This window comes from Melozone crissalis, unplaced genomic scaffold (assembly GCF_028551555.1).
Source record: "Melozone crissalis strain CALT ecotype California unplaced genomic scaffold, PUWL_Pcris_2 ptg000077l_1, whole genome shotgun sequence".
NCBI classification, from domain to species: Eukaryota; Metazoa; Chordata; class Aves; order Passeriformes; family Passerellidae; genus Melozone; species Melozone crissalis.
The window spans coordinates 2,542,787-2,560,847 of record NW_026535854.1 but is presented as its reverse complement, the minus strand read 5'-3'; positions in this window follow the sequence as shown (position 1 = coordinate 2,560,847).

Below are 18,061 nucleotides of genomic sequence, written 5' to 3'. Positions count from 1 at the left end.
GTCAGGAGCAGAGTGACTCTTGCCAAGGAATTTTGTGCTGCTGTCACTTAATATTAAATCTGGTTTTTGCTGCTCCCTTGCTGGGGATTTTTTCAGCGCTCTCAAGGCCTCATTGGTATCAGGGTGAAGGAGCCCTGGCCCAGGCTCTGGCCCTGGGGGACACGGGGACTCTGCCGGGGGGTCCCTGTCCCCCTGTGCCATCCCCAGGGCCCAGCCCCCCATCCCCGTGTCAGGCTCTGGGGTCGATCTCGTGGAACATCCTCTGGGGAAGGCTGCGGGGCTGGGGGCGGGGGGACCTGGGGGGACAGGGGACCCCGCTGTGCACGAGCAGGGTTGGACTGCTCTGGGGGGAGCTGTGAGGGGGCTGGGGCAGAGTGAGCTCCCCAGGGACCTCACACAGCCCCTGTGATGTCACACAGCCCCTGTGATGTCACACTGACCCTGTGATATCACACTGACCCTGTGACGTCACAGAGCCAACTCTATGTCACCCTGTGATTTCATACAGCAGTGCTGTGACATCCCAGAAGACTGATGTCACAAAGTCACCCTGTGATGTCACAATCTGGTCTGTGATGTCACAGCCTCCTCTATGATGTTACTCAGCCACCAGGTGATGTGACAACCCACTCTCTGATGCCTCAGAGCCACCTTCTATGATGGCAGACACTGCTCTATGGCCTCACACACTGCTCTGTGATGTCACAGCCAGCTCTGTGATGTCACAGAACCCTCAAGAACCCTCAAGAACTCAGTTCTATTGAAACACTGAAGTTTTTTGTACTTTGAAGAGATCCCTGTCAGGGACAGGACACAGAAAGTGTCCCCCGGCCCCAGGCAGAGCAGAGATCTGCAGGCAGTGCTGACAGGTGGGGACAAAGAGAAGCCATTTCTTGGTGCCCTGGGCCACAGCAGCAGGGTCTGTGCCAACAAGGGCTGGGAGGAGACACCTTGTCCTGAGGCACGGGGGCCTCCTGGCACAGCCCCAGCCAGGCTGGGCACTGTCAGCCCCTTGTCCTGCCCTCAGCATCCCCCCCTAGCCCACATCCCAGTGGCCTCAAGGATCTGCTGGAAGGAGTCCCTGGGGAGCCTGGCTCAGGAATGGCCCTGGGGGCTCCTGAATGCTCCCAGGGACTGCAGGTTTTTCAAAGGACTTTAGGTTTTGCTTTTGCCTTGGAGTCTCTGAGAGCTTTGTGCAGTCATGGCCTCCAATTATGTGTTGTAATTAGTCCCTGCAGAGGCTTTCTCAGCAGCACCACCCAGTGGGGCTCATTAATGCTTCAAGGTACTTCAGTTCTTTTAAGGTACTTGGTGTTTCCCTTTGGATACAGACTCTGGGAGAGGTTTGTGCAATCATGGCCCCAATTATCTGCGTTAATTAGTCCCTGGAGAGCTTAGTACTGACACTCAGTGGGGCTCATTAATGCTTTGAGACTCAAGGTGTTGAAGGTACTTTGGATTTTCCTTTCCACACTGAGTGTCTGAGAGGTTTTTGTGCCATCCTGGCCACCAATTCTCTCCTCCAAGGAATCCATGAGGAGCCTGTGTTGGAGAGGGACCTCATGAGAGCCATGAATGCCTGGAGACACTTTGGGTGTTTCCTCTGCCTCTGACTCATGGCAAGGTTTGTGCAATCTCCTCCCAGGCCCTGAGGTTCAAGGGCTCAGCTCCAAATGCACAGTGAGGCTCATGAGGATCAAGCAAGTCCTGACAAACCCTGGCTCTGCCTTGATTTCCCTCTGCTCCAGTGTAGTTCATTAGGAGGTTTTCCTTTGACAGTTATTGAGAAATAGCTCAAAGAGCTTCCAGGAAATATGTAGTCCTATTTTAAAGGGTGTCTTTTATTGCTGTTCCTATTACACAAGAGGTGATTGCAGCATTCAGTGACTGATATTGATCCAGGGACTCTCCTAAGGAGGTCTGGCCTGCTCAGAGAAGCGGTGCCTTGAGCTCTGAGCCAGTGTGGACAACCTTGCTCCACATTCCCCAAGCCCATCGTGTCTCTCCTCACTCACCTGGGACCTGCTTTGCTTGGAGAAGTGGCTGCACACAGCCAAAGAGGGATTTTCCTTCTATGATTTTTGAAGCAATCTAAAACTCCTGAGTTTCCCCATTGCAAACAGACATCCTCCTCAAGTGTGTGCCAAGCCCAAGCTGCCACCAGGAGCACTCCAGACCTTCCCTGGGCCAGCTGTGAGGGTGGATCATCATCCCAACATGCAGTGGTGCCATTGCAAGGGACTGTTGCCATGGACACTGCAATGACCCCACTGCTGGGTTTGGGTCCCATGGCAACCCCCATCAGTTCAGGTTTCCTTGGAAACCAACCCAAGGAGCCATTTCTGCAGCCAGGTTCCATGGCCACTTGCCTGCAGAGCTCTTGCTGTCCTCGGCTGCCATGGCAACCCTGGGACAAAGCGGTGCCAGGGCTGTTCCAGGTACAATTGCAGCGACACTCATTGGTGCCACCAGGTGCCATGGCAACGGCCACGGGGACCCGTTCCTTGGTTTGGTGCCATGGCAACCAATGACCAGCCCCGTTGTGGTGGTTGGTGGCCATGCAAAGCTGCCCTGGGCCCTTGCTCAGGACTGGTGTCAGTGCCCAGAGCCAGAGGGGATCCCTTGCTGGGGGCTGTGCCACGGCCACCTGCCCTGTGCCGCACTGGCCGCTCAGGCACCAGGAACCAGCAGCCACTGGCACTGCCAGGGCCAAAGGCCAGGTCAGCCAGACAGAAAGGGGCAGGGCTGGGCACTGTTTCCATGGCAACTGGCACTGGGGGGACACCTGGGTCACCTGGCCTGGCAGTTGCCATGGAAACCCCTGGCAGGGACTGAGGGCACAGCCCCTGGCACTGAGACACTGCTGTGCCAGGTGCTGAGCACAGCGCTGAGCACGCAGAGATGGTTTTGTTCTTGCTGAGCTGCAGCACAGCCAAGGCCTGTCCTGCCCCTCGTCCAGCCACGCTGGGGAGGGGCTGGGGCTGCGGGGGAGCTGGGCAGGGGACACAGCCAGGACAGGGGACCCCAACTGACCCCGGGCATACCCCAGACCAGAGCACATCATGCTCAGGGTATGAAGGGGGGGAACAGGGAGGAAGGGGGGAATTTTGGAGAGAGGGCTTTTGCCTTCCCAGGTAACACTTAGGCAAGAGGGGGCCCTGTTTCACCAGTGGGCAGGGTCACTACCAAAGATACTGACACCAACTTAAGGAATTGTGTCATTTATATCATGCACAGCTGCAGAGATTTACAAAAGGATAAGGTCAGCAAAGCACATCATCATTAGCAAAGAATTGCAAATGAAGCTCAGCAATCCATCATAACCCATCATTACAGTTTGATGACCAATCCCTTGGTGAAACACTAGAGGTGTTTGTGGCAGACAAAGATTCTGGCTGACTATCAAGGTACACCTTACAGACATCAGTAGTACTTTAGTGACACTGCCCTTCATTCTTTTTTTTCAATCTCATTCCAGTTAGGAACAAGAATTCTGTTGTCCCTGGAGCTGGCACCATTTTAATTCCAGAATAATGCCCCGAGGCCCTTTGCTGTTCAGCTTTACCATGCTGTCTGTGGCTAACAAGGCTTGGGGTGCCCTTTCCCCTCTGGCTGGAAGGGGCCGGGCCCCAGTCCCTGAGGGGCACCCAGGCTCCTGGATGGAATTCCTGTGCAAGTCCCTCAGTGTCACAGCAGCCTTCACAGGGAGCCCCATAGATCAAAGCATTTCCCAAAGGGGCCCTTGGGGCAAACAGGGAGATCTGGTCTGGCAGGATGTGTAAAACAATATCCTGGCAGATCTACTTGTTCTCACACACAATCCTTGGCTGCAGGGACACATTCCCATTGTTCCTGCCCAGGCTTCAGGACTCAGAGTTGTCTTTCCTAGGAGCTGGTCCTTCAGCTGCCTTGGGAGGGCCATTTGGCCTCCGGACCCACAATCTGGCTCCATTATTAGGGCTGTGGGATCCAAACCCTTTATCTCCACAAATGGTGGTGACTGGAGGTGGATCTCCTTTTTTCACAATCGTTCCTAAAATTGCAAGATCAATAATTGTGCTACCCTGTCATGGGGTTGAAAAATCCAATCTTGTTTGTTATTGTTTACAGAATTACTGTAATTTCTCCTTGATATTCTGCATCATTTCCTCCTGCCATGACAGGAACACTTGGCAAGGCCAAGCTCCAAGGGAGCAGTTACCAAAGCAAAGTGTCCTGGAGGAATCTGAATTCCTGTTTCAGTACTGATAGCTCTCATTTGCTTTGAATTTTTCCTAATGAATTCCAATGCATGAAGGCCCAGCCCTGCAGCCTCTGGGCTGGCCCTGCCAGGGGCCATCACAGCCAGAACAATTTCCCAGGCAGCCCAAGTCTCACTGCCCATGGCTGGATTTGCAAACTGGGGGCAGCCGTGCACAGCAAGGGGGTTTCCATTTCCCCAGTGGGCCATTATGAAGGGCATGGAGCACATCTGGGAGATGGGTTCTCCATGGGCAAAGGTTCCCATCGCCTCATTTTTCCAACTGCTCTTTTAACAACCTCTTCACCCTTTTAACCAATCCTGCAGCTTGTACATAATGTGGTACATGAAAAACCCTGCAGGCAAAATCACTATATTTTTCACAGGAACAGACAAAGCACTCTGCATCACAGTATCAGCAAACCCTGCAAAAATAGCCTATTTCCTCTCTTTCTCTCTTTTTCATTGCATACAATCTCAAAAAGTTGACCACTGACATTAGGGTCCTGGCCAATCCTGTTCTGTAGGGTATTTAGTGTTACATCCCTGAGCGGCCAAAGCTACCAAATTAGCATTGTCAGCACTATTTCACATCATTATATAATTTTATACATAGATATTTATATAGAAATATAGATAGATACAGACATAAATAAATATATATCAATAGATATATTGAGGTCTTATTATACTATAAATACATATATAATTATTATGTATATAGATATTTCACTTGCACAAATGCATCTGAGCTCAAGATTAAAACCTTCTTCTCTTGTTCCATGTGGGAGCATTCCAACCATAATTGTTTCTTCTGAAGGTGCTGTTTCCTATGTAATCACAACAAATTCATCTTTGTCTGCACAAACCCACAAGCTCTTTTCCTTTTCCATATGCAATTTTTGGATGCATTTGAAGACATCCAGGGGTGCAGCTTCTTTTACCCAAGTGCCCCACTGCTCCCACGGGGCTCTGACCTCAGCCCACTCCAGAGCCAGGGAACTCCAGGGAAGGGCTTCCCAGCTGGGAATTTCTGATGGGACTGATTCCTCACATTTACACTGAACCAGTGACATTTTGTTGGGATCTGGCCAGACTGTGCCAGTTTTGTTTTACCAGTGGGCAGGGTCAACACCAAAGGCACACACTCCAACTGAAGGAACCAGTGTCATTTCCTGCAGTTCAGAGCAGCAAAGAATCACAAAAGGAGCAGCTCAGCAATGCACCCAACCATCCCCACCAAAGATTGCCTGCAGTGATTAAGAAAGATCCAGCAGCATTTACCCTCAGCCTTTACCATCCCCCAGACCCACACAGCAGCTGGGGAAGCTGTCACAGCCAAGGCCTGCAGAGCCACTCCTGGGCACTGGGAATTCCTGCAGGTGCCTCCAGCCCCAGGTGAGGCTCCAACCCCGCTGGGAGAGGGCCCAGCTCTGACAGTGCTGAATGAACAAACTGACAGCACTGCTAGTGTGGCAACATCTGCTTTCATCCTCCTCTTGGGTCCCTCCCAAAGCCTGGCCAGAGGTCAAGGAGGAACCAAGGGAGCTGACTTTGACCATACAGCCCCAAACAAGGCCAGATGTCAGATTTCATGGCCTTGTCTGGCTTCTAAATACACAAAGGTCAATACATGTTTCAGTAATGAGTGGCTACATCTATCACACTGCTAAAGACCATGCATATTTCATCAGGGAGCAGATACAAAGACAACCTTTGCTTGGAAGGTTCATCCAGAGGCCACCTTTGCCTCAGGGCCTGCTGTCCAGGCCTCACTCAGGGCTGGTGTCCAGGCCTTGGCACTTCAGGGACGTGGTTTACTGCTGGGCTTGGCACTGCTGGGTGAGCAGCTGCACTGGGTGAGCTCAGAGGGCTTTTCCAACAGAAAGGATTCTGTGATTCCATGATTCTATCCACTGCATTCAGCTGGGGCTATTTTAGCAGCATTCCTTTGCTCCAAAAGTTCCCTCTTGCCCAGCTCCTGTGGTCTGAGGCTTCAGCTCCTGGTGCTGAGCTGCTCATGCTGAAAGAGACGACTTGGACAGACGAATCCAGTCCATGCAATCCCTTCTGGGACACAGAGAGGGGACGCTGTGCAAACAGGAGCATTGTTTGCTGTAGCCTCCTCTCTGCCCTTCACGCCTTTCAGCGCTTTGAAGCAGCCAAGAGCTTTCTCCAAGAGTGCAAGGAAGCAGCTATTCCTGCTCTCAAGCCTGGCTCTCTCCAGTCTCTGCCCTTGCCTGGTTCTGTCCCTCTTGCTGTGCCCTCTGTTCCCCCAGGGCTCGCTGGCTGCTGCCCAGGACTGTGGCACTGGCACAGACCCAGTGCTCCAGAGCCTCCTTTCTGTGCCCTTGCAGCTGCCTGGGCACAGCAGCCTTTTCTATCTGGAAGCTCCCCATGGACAGGGAGTGCCCAGCTCCGTTCCCTGCACAGCCTCCAGGAGCCCAGGGCTGCCATCTCCAGTCCCTGCTGGCACTGGGGGCTCCCCGGTGCCTCAGGCTGCTGTGACACCGCTGCACACGGGAGGGAAGAGAGGCAGGGGCTGTGCTCAAAGTCAGCTCCATCTGCTGCTGCTGCTGCTGCTGCTGCTGCTGTGGGGTCATTTGTGCGGCCCTGGCCCAGAGTCAGGGATCAGATCCTTCCAGTCTCTTCCAGCCCTGGCTGCTCAGAGTTTGGGCCTTGGAGCCTCAGGTGGCCAAAGGCAGCTGCTCCTGGTCCCTCTGTGTGCCCATGTTCAGCAGTGCTGCTCCATCAGTCTGTGCCCAGCAATGGGGAAAAGCCTCAGCCCTGCAGGGCCAGGAGCTGCCGGGCTCTGCCTGAGCAGCTCAGCCAGCAGAAAGGGAGCTGCTCCACATGGAAACCAGGAGCAAAGGACATTCCTTTTGTAGGACATGTTTTCTACTGAAAGGGAAAAAAAAGAAAAAGAAAAAAAAAAAACTGGGTAAATTGTAAACGATAAGAATAAAATCCAAGTGTTAGTGAAAAAACATAACATGTCAGTGAAAAAACCAAAACATAAACGCAAAGGTACATTCTTTGCATTAAGAGGTAAATGATCTTTTTAAAAAGAGAACTCAGTCATTTACATTGTAAATGTGCTGATGGCATGGATCCATCTTACTGATCTCAGCAGCCTTTTAAAAGATTTTGGGCTTTGTTTCCAACATTGGTATTTGAAATTGTGCTCGAAGCAAGAGGAAATTGCTCTGTGCCCTTCCAGCTCCAAGCAGGACTGGGAATTGAAACTCTCTCAAAGCCCAAATCTTTTAGAAGATGACCTTCCTTCTCAGCCTGGGAATGAGCTGCACATTCCCTTTGGAACTGTCAGGGATTTCTTAGAGATACAAAGTCCCACTGACAACTTTTTGCTCTGGTTTGGCAGTGCAGAAGGGCAATTCTCCATCCATTAGCTCCAGACTGCACTGCCTCAGGAACACGGCCCACTCGCCAGCTTTGGCCCACTCGTGGCACTGCTAGAGGAGGAACAAAGTGCAATTGCACAATTCCAGCCAATCAAGAAGGAAGAATGGGACAGACAAAACACCCTGTACAGATCCAGGCGTTCCGCCGGGACTGTGGAGAGTTCAGGTCCTTGCCAGTTGGATGTGTGTCCCCAGCTGCAATCTCTGGGCCTGCAGCAGAGTCTCACTCACCTGCCAAAGCAGAAAGCTCAGGCGCTGTGCTCGCAACGGGCTCGTCTGATGCAGAGCTGTCAGAGCAATGTGAGGGCAGAGCCAGCCCAGCTGGGCCCAGGGCTGAGCCCAGCAGAGCCCTGGCAGAGCCCACAGCAGCCTCAGCACCCGCAGAGCCCGGCTGCAAGGAGAGAAAGCAGAAACCGCCCGTCAGCTGAGGGCTCCTGTGCCTTTTGCCAAGGCCTGCGGTGCCCAGGCCATGCTGGCTGTGCCCAGAGCTGTGCCCAGAGCTGCCCATCCCTGCTGCCTTTGGCAGCAGAGCAGGAGGGCAGCACATGTGCCCAGCCTGCAGCCAGCCACGGCACATCCAGCCCTCAGCAGCTGCCCAGAGCAGGATGCTCCTGTGCTTGCTGCCATCTCCCAAAAGCTCTGATCCCACCCTGCCAAGCACACAGGGACCCACCTCACGCCAGCCACGGCTGCAAGAAAAGCTACTTCCAAACCATGGCCTCAGCCTTCTCCAAGGGCACGGCCCATCCATGCCACAGCTGCTCCCAAGCACTTCCCCATCCACACTGGACCACCTCGAATGCTTCCTCTGGAAAAACAAACAACACATTCTTGAAAATAGATTAGATGCTAAAAGAGAAAACAAGAAAAACACTAAAAACTCTTATCTCTGTCAGGGCCTTGAGGAAGGCCCAACCCCTGCATGCCAAGGAAAAACCTACCCACTGGTGAGGGAAGCCCACACTTTCTGTCTTCCCCCCTGCACTGCCCCCCAAAATCACGGTGACCCCAAAGCGAACAAGGGCATTGGAGCAGCCCAGCCCTTCCTTGCCTGCACAGCAAAGCAGCTGTGCACAGGTTCTGGAGTCCCACCTCTGCTCCCACCATGGGGGTTTGTGTCGGGCTGGCTGCCCTAGCCCCAGACCCAGCCCCAGCCCCAGCCCCAGCCCGGGGCACGGTGGGTGCTGGGGGCTGTTGGCAGGCCCAGGAGCCCACTCCCATTTCGTACCCACCCCAGCCCATCCTCCCGGCACTGCCAAAAGCAGCTGGGTAGCGACTGAAGAATGAGCTGCATCTGCCCCAGCAAAGGGGGAGCCTTTGGTTCCCTGCCACGCTGGGTCATGCCCAAATCTGGCAGAATTTCCCCAGATGGGGACTCATCTGCAAATTCCCTGTGGAGTTTGGCTTTGAAGAAGGTGCCAGAATCAAAGTGCATCACCTTCAGCCTCCAATGGCCAGGCTGAGGAAGAGCTTGTCATCCCTGATGTCACCCTCGCTGTCTCCAGCAGCTGCAGCAGCAGCATCCCCACCCGGTACAGCTTCTCCTGGGGCTCCTTCTCCTTCCCAGGGGCAGACCAGGATCTCAGGGCTCTGCCCAGGGCCCCAGCTGTCAGGGAACCAGGACAAGCAAAACCAGCTGGGATGGCGGCCACCAGTGCTGGGCAGAGCAGCTCAGCTCCAGCACAAGGGCTGTGTGTTCCCATCCCATGACCCCGGTGCAGTGACACTGGCAGCACAACAAGCTCTGGGTTCCTTTGCTTCTCATTGCCAAGGCATGTGTGGAGCTGGAACTTACCAGGGCTCTGGATCAAAGTGTGCCTGTGGCTCTCTCCCTCCTTCTATGGCAGAGGAATATCCCACCTCCAAGGATCACAGAACAGGTCTTCCAGTGCAGGTCTGTCCAAGGAGTTCACAGATAAACACCACCTGATCAGGTCTTTGCACTCTGGGGAGAGAAAGCAGAAACTGATGGTCAGCCAGAGAAGGCTCCTGTCTGCTTTACCCCACTATTCCCATGCCCAGGCCATGCTGGATGTGCTCAGTGCTGGGCCTAAACTTTCCCATCAATTCTCTGTTTTGGAGGAGAGCAGGACATGTGCCACCTCCTCAGCAGCTGCCAGAGCGGGATGCCCACAACCCCGCTGCTGGCTCCCAGCACTGCGATCCCCCCCATGCCCAGAGAAGAGGATCCACCTTGAGAGAGCCTTTGTGGCAGCGGGAGCTGGCCCCAGCTGAGGTTCTGGCCCCTCCTGAAAGGGTGCTCCCCGCAGACCATCTGGTGCAGCAGGATGCCCAGGGACCAGACTGTTGCTGCCTCGCCATGGTACCAGCCAAAGTCGTTCCATTCCGGGGGGCTGTAGGACAATGTTCCTATGGAATACAGATGGAGTTCAGCAGGGGGATGCTGCTGCTCCCAGAGCCTGGCCCCAGCATCCCTGGGTGTGCGGGGGCTGCATCAGGGGCACACAGGGTGACCACTGCCCTCTCGCCAGCACCTGGGACTTGTGCACCAAGTTAGGGTTGGAAAAGAAGCCTCTGGTGCTGGAAGAGGGCAGCCCTGGCTAGGCCCGACCATGACATGCAAAGGAAAAACCCACTCCATGCTGGGGAAAAAACCTGCCCTTATCCTCCCTGCCTGCATTGCCCCAGAAATATTATGAAGCCAAGACAAACAGGGCGAGTGGAGCAGTCCAAGCCCTTCCTCTCGTCTGTACACCAAAGTGGCTGGGGCACAGGTTCCGCCCTCCCTCTCTGCTACCCCCACCCACGGGGGTTTTGGTCGGGCTGGCTGCCCCAGCCCAGCCCTAGTCCTGGGCAGAGTGGCTGGCAAAGGCTGCCAGCAGGGCTGGAAGATGGCTGCCTACCCAGCCCTGTTCTAAAGCAACTCAGCCTAAGATTCAGTGCCCTGACTGTCAGCAAAAGGGAGAACTCCCGCTGCCACAGCCAGCTTGGGCTGGGAGATGTTGGGCCATGAGATGTCAGCAGCAGGAGCACAGCCCTGGGTAGACTCACCTGCAAAGTGAGTGTAGACTGTGTCCTGCAGGTAAGTGCCACAGCCAAAGTCAATCAATTTGGCCTGCCCGGTGTCCAGGTCAACCAGGATGTTCTCTGGTTTGATGTCGCGGTGCAGGACCCCGCAGCTGGTGCAGTGCCGCACGGCCTCCAGCACCTGGCGGAACAGCTCCCGCGCCTCCTCCTCGGGCAGGAACTGCCGTGCCCGAATGAAACGCTGCAGGTCCTGACACTGCTCTGGCCGCTCCAGCACCATCACGATGCAGTTGGGGAGCTCGAGCCACTCCAGCAGCTGGACCACACCAGGGAAGCCAGTGGACACCTTGGCCAGCACCACGATCTCCAGGGGTGCGCTGGTGCCGTCGGGCTGCGGGAGGAGCACAGTGCCGTCAGTGGGGCCGATGCCGTGCCAGGCCTGGGGAAGCCCTCAGCCAGCCCGGGATGCTCTGCGCCCTGCGCTGGCCCCACGCCTGCTCTCCCTCGGGGCGTCCTAGCGACTCCCACCGTGCCGGGCTCCGGCTCATCCCCGGCCGGCAGCCCCGGCTGCTGGCCCCGCTCACTCACCAGCTCGCCCCAGTGCCGGACGCGGTTCCGTGGCACCCTTTTGATGGTCACCTGCAAGCCAAGGGCAGCAGCGGGGTGAGCTCGCCGCCCGCACAGCGAGCCCCATCCTCCGCCCTCCGCCCTCCTCCTCCTCCATCCCCTCCTCCTGCGCCCGCCGCCAGCCCCGCCGCTCACCGGGGCGCCGTCCGAGAGCCTCGTGGCCGCGAAGACTCTGCCGAAGCCGCCGCGCCCCAGCAGCGATCCCAGCCGGTACCGCTCCTGCAGGGCCTCCTGCGCCGTCCCTGCGGGCGGGACGCGGCCGTCAGCGCTCGGCCCGGGGCCAGCAATGGCCCCCAAGTGCCCCTCACCCGCCCCGGGCCGGCCATGCCCAGGCGTTCGCTCCCGGGAACGCGGCACGGGAGGCTCGGGTCCGGCGGCCGTGCTGCCGAGCGGCGGAGCTCGGGCCGGGGAAGCCACAGAGGAGGCGGCGGGAGCGGCCGCGCCACGTGTTTCCTCCGCGGGCCCCGGGAGGAGCCGGGGGCCGGGGCCGGGGCCGGGGCCGGGGCTGGGGCCGGGACCGGGGCCGGGGGCGAGACCGGGGGCGGGGCTGGACCCTGCGTCGGGTCTGGGGTCGGGCTCGGGCCAGGCGGAGGCAAAGGGCGGCGATGCCGCCCCCGCCCCAGGCACTGATGCCCGCCCAGCAGCGCCACCGCCAGTACAGCCAGAGCCGGGCGGAGGCGAGACCGCGGCGGGACGGCCGGGGCCGGGCACGGGGCAGCCCCGCCCGGGGCCGGGGGCGGGCCGGGGGCATGGCCCGGCCCGGCAGGGGAGAGGGAGGCGGGGAGAGGAGAGGGACGCCGGGCAAAGGACCCCGAGAGAAGGGTGCCCGACAGCGGGAAAGGGAGAGAGAAAGAAAGAGCGAGAGAAAGAGAAAGAAAGAGAGTATTCAAAATATCTCTTTGCTGCCGCCGCTTCTGCTGCCGCCGCTGCTGCTGCCGCCGCTGCAACTGAAGCACCGGGGCCGTTCGTCCCTGTGTCCGTTCCCCGCTCGCCCCACGAGCCCCACGTTCGTGCCCCGCGCGTCCCGGGGACAACCCCTCCGTCTGCCCAAACACGGGAACTTTGCAGCGCTGAGCGCAGATGAAGAGCCCTGACTCCTGCACACTGGCACAGCGATCCCCTCGCCTGCTGGTGTGCATTGTCCTTACTGAGCGTCAAACACTGTCAGGCCACCTTCCCTTGGGGTAGGATTCCTACCTGAGCCCAGCACTGCACTTAGATCTCCAGTGTTGCTTTCCTGTAAAAACAGGGGAAGGAAAACTGTGTGTGGCTCATGGTATTTTAGTGTCTAAAAATCACTAAGTCACCAATCTTAGAGGTGAGGTGCATCTGGAATTACTGGGATGCAACATAGAAAAGGGGAGCATAGAAATAAATAGAGGAAAAGATCTTGGATTGTTTCTTTCATTTTCATTTCACTTCTGGAAAGCTGTTTCAGTTTTCCAGGAATCTTCTCCTGTCTGCTCTTCCCAAGAATCTCTCATGGAGAACAAGGTCGAGCTTCTGTCACAAGATTTGCCACCGGGAAATTACGCCACTGGTGAAATTCTCATGATGACTGTTTGTGCTGGCTTAGGGCAAATTTGGGGAGGAAATCTCCAAAAGGGGTCCGTCTAGAAAGCAAGTTCAAATGGCCCCTCCCCCTACTAGTTCAGGAAAAGACTTCCCTTGAGAAAAGCGAAAAAAACCCCAGTTTTTTTAACAAGTAAAGTATTCACAAGCATGAAAAATGAATAATTTTAAATCAAACCTCTGACAGTGGTGAAGAGATGGCAAATTCAGAAAGTCCTTTTTGTGGGTTGTAGTTGGCTCACTCGGTCTTTCCTGAGCCAACCCTCTGGTGCTGGAATGCAGCGTCCCAGAGCTTGGTGGGCCACAGGTGTGAGCTGCTGCCGGTGTTTTTCTGGGTTTTCAGTCCAGAGCAGGTTTAAACAGTTCCAAGAAAAAGGAAAGCCACAGTTCGAGGAACTTCTCTTCCTAAGCTAGCTAAAACCAAATTGCTAGACCTGGGCTGTGAAGGCATTGGAAAATTTCCAAATCTGGGCACTGGCGGTCCCAGCAAACACCAGAGCTGGATGGTGCTGGTGCCAGAAACTGCAGATTTCCAAATGTTGGCTTTCTGTGCCAGCAAATCCCTGGACTTGGGCTGTGCCAGCACCAGGAAGTTTTCAGATCTGGGCGCTGGCACTGCCAGCCAACACCAGATCTGGGTGGTGTCATTGCCAACGACAGAAATCTGCCAGATTTGAGCTCTGCTGGCACTGAGAAATTTCCATATCTGGGTTCTGGTTACATGAAACACAAGATGTGGGGGCGGTGCCAGACCCAGTAGCAGGAAGCTGCCACAGGTTTTGGATTTCTGTGCCAGCAAATTGCTGCACTTGGGCTGTGTCAGAATAGGGACATTTCCAGATCTGGGCACTGGCAGTGGCAGCAAACACCAGGTCTGGGCACCTGTATTGGCATCAGGAAATGGCCAGATTTTGGCTTTCTGTGCCAGCAAATTGCTGGACTTGGGCTGTGCCAGCACTGGGAAATTTCCATGTGGAGAATATTGTTAATAAATGGTTAAGTGAGAAAAATCATCCTGACATTATGCCGCTGGATAAGCTTGATAGGGAGGACAGCAGGCTCTGATTCAGTGACTGCTGACAGGCAAGAATTCCGGATGGCCTTGCTGCAACATGAGGAGAGGGAGTTGAGATTAGTCCTGAATATCTGCAGAATGTATCAAAAGAATAAGCACAAGGATGTAGAAGTAGGTGTAGTTGCTGATATGTAACTAACCAATCCTGAGCTCAACTTTTGCAATATGTATGAAGCTTATTAAGAACTGTATTTAACCCGCCGTATGTGATCAATAAAGGGGACTTGGATGAACCAATTGGTGTCTGGGTCTCCTTCCTCCGACATTTCCAGATCTGGGCACTTGCCCAGCAAACACCAGACCTGGGCGGTGCTGGTGGCAGTGCCGGGAAGCAGCTTGGTTCTGGCCTTCTTTCCGGAAAATTGCTGCATTTTTTGCAGCCAGGTTTTGCCGGCACTGAGAAATTGCCAGATGCTAATTTTCTGTGCCAGCAAACTGCTGGAATTAGGCTGTGCAGGCATCTGAAACATTCCCGATCTGGGTACTGGCAGTGTCAGCAAACCCGAGATAGGGTTGCTGTAGGTACCAGGTCTTTCCTTGGTTTTGACTTTCTTTGCCAGACACTTGCTGCACTTGGGCTGTGCCACAATAGGGAAATATCAAAATCTGGGAACTGGCAGTGCCAGCAAGCACCACATTTCCGGAAGGACTGGATCTGGACCTGTTCCCTCCCTGCCCGCCTCCCTCAACAAGGTGCCAGAGGGGCTGGAGAGCAGCCAGACAGAAAGGGACCTGCAGGGACTGATGGACAGCAGGCTGGACATGAGCCAGCAGTGTGCCCAGGTGGGCAAGAAGGCCAATGGCTCCTGGCCTGGCTCAGGAATGGTGTGGCCAGCAGGAGCAGGGCAGGGATTCTTCCCCTGTGCTCAGCACTGCTTGGGCAGCACCTCCAGTGCTGTTTGTAGTTCTGGTGCCCCCAATTTAGGAAGGACATGGAAGGGTCGGAGCGTGTCCAGAGAAGGGCAACAAGGCTGGGTAGGGGTCTGGAGCACAAGAGCTGTGGCGAGTGGCTGAGAGAGCTGGGGTTGTTTATCCTGGAGGAGAGGAGGCTCAGGGGAGACAAGGTGGTGTCAGGGCACAGGTTGGACTTGATGATCTCCATGGCCTGTTCCACCCTTGCTGGTTCTGGGATTCTCTGAAAGCACCCTTGGAGCAGTTACAGGATGAGCCCTGGGCCTCCTCTTCAGAAGCTCCAGCAGCCCAGGTCCCTCAGCTTCTCCTGCCAGCCCCAAAGCCCATCCTGTCAGTCCTGCAGAGCCTCTGCAGCTCCCCCTCTCTGCCCAGAACAGGGAGCCCCAGAGCCAGACACAGCAGCCCAGATGTGCCCTCCTGGCCTGGGGTGCCTCTGGCAAGGGAGCAGCGCCAGGCACTGCAGGAGCCTGCAGACAATTGATCTGAAGGCCAGAGCTCCTTAGCTCCTTCTGAAAGAGCAGGAACAGTTCCTCATTCCAGTGTGGTGGAATGCTGGGCACCACAGCTCCAGGCGAGGACTGGACACAAGTTTGCTCCCACTGAGTTCTGTGATGGGTTCTGCAGGAGCTCTGGGCTCCTGTGCTTGCCAGGCACAATGAGGAGAGAAGGAGCCAAGTGCACTGATGTGGGAAATGGATTTGTAGAAAGTTTTTAGAGCCTAATAGAAGGCCCACACAGTATGAGTCTGTATATAAATCTTGAGACAAGAAATGGTAACTTAAAAATTTCCATGGAATAGGACAGATATTGTTGAGAGAGAAATGGAGCTAGATAAAGGTTTCAAAAGATGGCCTTGCAAATAAGACTTTGGAAAAACAGAGCTATGAAAGATGCATTGTAGTGGGACCCACGAGGAGTAGTTTCAAATCATTGGCTTTAAGGCATTTACAACATAGCATGGCAAAAGGCTGATAGACCAAGAAACGCTTATAATGTATTATAATTAGGAAGTAGTTGGCTTCTGCTTGTGATGGCGTGAATGATAACATCTGTATTGTCTCACCCTTGTCATGAGACTGAAAATGGAATAAAAGTTTTTAAAACACCTCTCAGTGTCCCCATCTCTAGGTCAAGAGAAGAGTATTATCCAACACACTGACACACCTTTGCCTTGAGCATAACCCAGCCAGGACCAAACACACTGAAAGGTTTCCCCTTTGGGAATATTTCTTTATGAGTAACAAGCCTTGGAGCATGAGGTACAGGACTGACATGCAAAAGCATGAGCATGTCCTCCAAAGTGGCCAGTCTAATTGTCCATTTTATTACACTTGTATTTACTCCACACTAATGAGGAAAACCAAGCTCTGCTTGGAGGCAAAACAGGCATGGGATACACTCTGGTCCCTTGCAGGCTCACCAGGCTGGCAGTGACACAGCAGGCAGTCTCCTTCTTTGTGAACCACTACAGAGCTGCATCCCAATCTGGTTTAAGTGGCGTGGTATTATTAAGAGCTCCTTTTCTGCATGAGATACAAAAAAGGAGATCCCAAATGATCTTCATGCAAGCATGCAGTAAAGAACTGCTCCTGCTATCCTAATGAAGCATTTGTTTTGGCAATTACACTCTTCCCATTCATCTTTTGATGCAGACACCTCAGGTTTTCCCCTACACCCTTGCAAGGCTGGCAGTGGCTGTTTCCCATTTCCTGTTCTTCCCTAGAGATGGTGCAGTGGCTGCTTTGAAACAAAAAGCCCTGGGATCTTGACAGCTTGAAGGAGCATGAAATGCTAATTAAGTGCTCATATTGGTAATACCCAGGTCTGACCTTCCCAGAGCTCTGAAGCAGCAGCAGCAGGACCATGCATCATTCCTGTTGGTGGATGTTCATGTTTCTGATTTGCAAGAGCAATGGCTTTGAGGAGGGACAAAAATGCCCCTCTTCAAACAGTGGGTGTGCAAGGAGATGTGAAGTTTCACAGCCTTTTCTAGGATATTGCAGAAAGATCTAAGAGAATTCTGTGTCATGGGGTAGGTCCCTAATTTTGTCTCCAGAGGAATCCCCAAAGGGCACATTCACTCTGCTGCTGATGGCAACCCCATAATCTCATGGACCAGTTTTCCCTGCAACGTGCCACCCTGCCTGGGCTTTACTAGGCCGGGACTAGATCCAGAGCTAAGCAAACACATGCAGCCAGTGACATTGTGTAACATCAGAAGCTGGCAACCATGAGGACTTTGCTGTCAAAAGGTTACAGTTTGCACTGGGCCCAGAAGTGTTTTTCCCTAAGGCAAAGCAAATTGAAATGTGAAGTTTAAAAGCTTCAAATGACTATGAAAGGAAATTGCAGAATAATTTCTGGAAGGGCAGCATTGTCAATGATCATGCAGCCCACCAAGTGCTGGAGCTGAATCCAGAATTGCTTCTTCCAGCTGCGCAGGAATTCATTCCACTGGCAAGCACTGGTCCATGGCAACAAACGATCCCCTAGCTCTGGGCTGAATGGCACCCAGGCTGCAGAGCAGATTTGAGGAACCCTTGTCACTTGTTATTGGCCTCCCAGTGCACTCATCCTTCTGCAAACAAGGTGCAAACAACACAGCTGCACTGCTGTCCCAGGTAAATATACATACAGGTGACTTTTCCAAAGCAGTGCATCTTTTCCCAGTGAAATACACGACTTCTTCTTACCTGTGGAATTGTGATTGAAGACACCTGTGAGCCAGATCTGTGGGAGATTGCAAAGGAGCAAAGCTTTGGGATTTGGGCACACTTCTCTTGGTTTCTTTGCTCAGGCCTTTGGTGAGCACAGAACACACCTAGGTAGAAAACCTTTGACTAGACAGGATCTTTTGGATCCATTGTCCCTCAAACAGGTCTATGGTGGCCCTGTTGTAATGCCAAGTAACAAAGAGCAGCACAAATGACACAAAGAAAAGATGGCCAAAGAGGAAGAGGAGAGGCCAAATGAGGAAAGGATGTGGTGAGACACTGGCACATTGAGTGAGCGGCACTCCCATAATCTCTAGGCTGGCAGTCCTGGTCTCACATTCTCCTCTTGTTTTTTTCAATTTTGTTTATTTATTTACTTTTTTTCATCATCAAAATGAAATATATAGAATTAAAAACATGTCATCAAAACTTAAAGACAGAATCAAAACACATTAATTCAAAACTACATCTAAAGATCAGCACATATGTACATCTGTAACTATCAAGCCTA